We start from the raw sequence: 3,713 nt of genomic DNA on the forward strand, positions 1-3,713 counted from the left end.
ATAAGATTGATTGATCGATTACCTGCATTTTACAAATGAGGAAACTGACACACAAAGAGTAAGTGATTTACTCAAGGTCCCATAACAGGTCAGGGGCAGAGATGAGACTAGAGCCTGGAATTTGAATTGATGGCATTTATTAAGCGCTTACTATGTGCAAAGCACTATTCTAAGCGCTGGGGAGGTTACAAGGTGATCAGGTTGTCCCACGTGGGGCTCACAGTCTCAATCCCCATTTTACAGATGAGGTCACTGAGGCACAGAGCAGTGAAGTGACTTGCCCAAAGTCACACAGCTGACAATTGGCGGAGCTGGGGTTTGAACCCGTGACCTCTGACTCCAAAGCCCGTGCTCTTCTCCACTGAGCCACGCTGCTTCTCTAACTCCTGATTCCCAGATCTGGGTTCTTTCTGCCAGGTCACGCTTCCACCTCACGCCGCTTTTTGGTGGATTAATAGAAATTAAGAAAGGAAAATAATTAATGAAGAGAATGACAAGTATCTCTAAATTATAGGATTTATTTTTCTATACTTCATTTTCGAAAGGAAAAATGCTGATAAACATAAAATGTCAGGAGTCTCAAGAAGCAATAAATAAGATTTCTGGGCAATAATTTCCCAGTGGGATATTACGGGGGGTAAGCGAGGCGGGGTGGGGGGGCGAGGTGATCTGTCCCTAAATACACCATTTTGGGCATCAAGGCAGGCCACCTTCCTGTAGGCATCTTGTGGTGCCACAGTTGGAAACAGAATACAAACAAATCCCATCCCTCTAGACTGTAAGCTCCTTGAAGGCAGGGCACTTAAAACAGTGCTTTGCACATAGTATGCGCTTAAATGCCATCATTATTATTATCAACTTTGCTATATTATAATAATAATAATAATAATTGGCATTTGTTAAGCGCTTACTATGTGCAAAGCACTGTTCTAAGCACTGGGGAGGATACAGGGTGATCAGGTTGTCCCACGTGGGGCTCACAGTCTTAATCCCCATTTTACAGATGGGGTAACTGAGGCCCAGAGAAGTTAAGTGACTTGCCTAAGATCACACAGAGGACATGTTGCGGAGCGGGATTCGAACCCCTGACCTCTGACTACAAAGCCCGTTCTCTTTCCACTGAGCCATGCTATTATACTCTCCCGAGGGCTCGGTACAATGCTCTGCAAACAGTAAGTGGGCAATAAATATAGTTCGTTGACAGGAAAACAGAATGCAAGATGGCAGTGCATAGCATCTTACGTTTAAAGCTGTCCTCTGAGAACTCTCCTCCAGTCTCTATCATCATCATCAATCCTATTTATTGAGCGCTTACTGTGTGCAGAGCACTGTACTAAGCGCTTGGGAAGTACAAATTGGCAACATAGAGAGACAGTCCCTACCCAACAGTGGGCTCACAGTCTAAAAGGGGGGGACAAAACCAAACATACTACAAAATAAAATAGAATAGATATGTACAAGTAAAATAAATAAATAAATAAATAAATAAATAGAGTAATAAATATGTACAAACATATATACATATATACAGGTGCTGTAGGGAAGGGAAGGAGGTAAGGTGGGGAGGATGGAGAGGGGAACGAGGGGGAGAGGAAGGAAGGGGCTCAGTCTGGGAAGGCCTCCTGGAGGAGGTGAGCTCTCAGTAGGGCCATAGGTCTCTATGGTACCTTGACTGGGGATACCCCTAAACTTGGCTTTCTGCCTTTCTCCTCCTGTTCCCTTCCAAGTGTGGAAAGAGTCAGAGGTCCTGGGTTCTAATCCTACCTCTGCTACTTGTGACCTCAGGCTAGTCACTTCACTTCTCTGTGCCTCAGTTTCCTCATGTGTAAAGCGATGATTAAGACGGTGAGCCCTACATGGGACAAGGACTGTGTCCAACCTGCTTAGCTTATAATAATAATAATAATGATGATGGCATTTATTAAGTGCTTACTATGTGCAAAGAACTGTTCTAAGCAGTGGGGTAGATACAAGGTAATCAAGTTGTCCCACGTGGGGCTCACAGACTTAATCCCCATTTTCCAGATGAGGGAACTGAGGCCCAGAGAAGTGAAATGACTTGCCCTAAGTCACACAGCTGACAAGTGGCGGAGCCGGAATTCGAACCCATGACCTCTGACTCCAAAGCCTGGGCTCTTTCCACTGAGCCACGCTGCTTCACTCTGCTTATACCTACCCCTGCGCTTAGGATACTGCCTGGCACATACTAAGCACTTAACAAATACCATAAAAAGTTAAGATCTGAAGTTGAAGAGAAGCAGCGTGGCTCAGTGGAAAGAGCACGGGCTTTGGAGTCAGAGGTTATGGGTTCAAATCCCGACTCTGCCACATCTGCTGGGTGACCTTGGGCAAGTCGCTTAACTTCTCTGAGCCTCAGTTACCTCATCTGTAAAATGGGGATTAAGACTGTGAGCCCCACGTGGGACAACTTGATCACCTTGTATCCCCCCCAGCGCTTAGAACAGTGCTTTACACACAGTAGGGGCTTAACAAATGCCATCATTATTATTATTATTATTAAGATATAAGGCTTTGTAAATCAATCTCTCCAGTCCCCTCTTAATGGACTTTTTAGCAAACTCCTTGCCTTAACCTTGAGTAGCCTACATTAATGGGGGTGGCTGGGGTGCCCTGCTATACTGCCAGTTTGGTGAATGATTCATTCAATTTCAACAATAATAATAATAATTGCTGCGGTATTTGTTAAGCACTTACTATATGCCAGGCACTGTACTAAGCACTGGGATGGATACAAGCAAATTGGGTTGGACACAGTCCCTGTTGAGAAGCAGCATGGCTCAGTGGAAAGAGACCGGGCTTGGGAGTCAGAGGTCATGGGTTTGAATCCTGGCTCCGCCACTTGTCAGCTGTGTGACCTTGGGCAAGCCACTTAACTTCTCTGTGCCTCAGTTACCTCATCTGTAAAATGGGGATTAAGACTGTGAGCCCCACGTGGGACAACCTGATCACTTTGTATCCCCCCAGCACTTAGAACAGTTCTTCTCACATAGTAAGTGCTAACAAATACCATCATTATTATTATTATTATTATTATTATTATTATTATTATTATTATGTAGGGCTCACAGTCTCAATCCCTCTTTTACAGATGAGGTAACTGAGAACCAGAGAAGTGAAGCGACTAGCCCAAGTTCACCCAGCAGACAAGTGGAAGAGCTGGGATTAGAACTCATGACCTTCTGGCTCCCGGCCCGTGCTCTATCCACTATGCCACGCTGCTCCCCCAGTAGCAATTAAATTGCTCGGAATATTAAAAGTGGCGCCCATGATCTTTAAAGGGGCTCACTTTCTTTTTTGGATAATTTCATTGAGGCCCCAAAGATTAGAAGCAGCGTGGCTCAGTGGAAAGAGCCCCGGCTTTGGAGTCAGAGGTCATGGGTTCAAATCTCGGCTCCGCCAACTGTCAGCTGTGTGACTTTGGGCAAGTCAATTAACTTCTCTGGGCCTCAATTCCCTCATCTGTAAAATGGGGGTTAAGACTGTGAGCCCCCCGTGGGACAACCTGATCACCTTGTAACCTCCCAGTGCTTAGAACAGTGCTTTGCACATAGTAAGCACTTAATAAATGCCATCATTATGAGAAGCAGCATGGCTCAGTGGAAAGATCCCGGGCTTTGGAGTCAGGGGTCATGGGTTCAAATCCTCGTTCCGCCACTTGTCAGCTGCGTGACTTTGGGCAAGTCACTTCACTT

Source organism: Tachyglossus aculeatus, chromosome 1, assembly GCF_015852505.1.
Source record: "Tachyglossus aculeatus isolate mTacAcu1 chromosome 1, mTacAcu1.pri, whole genome shotgun sequence".
NCBI lineage: Eukaryota > Metazoa > Chordata > Mammalia > Monotremata > Tachyglossidae > Tachyglossus > Tachyglossus aculeatus.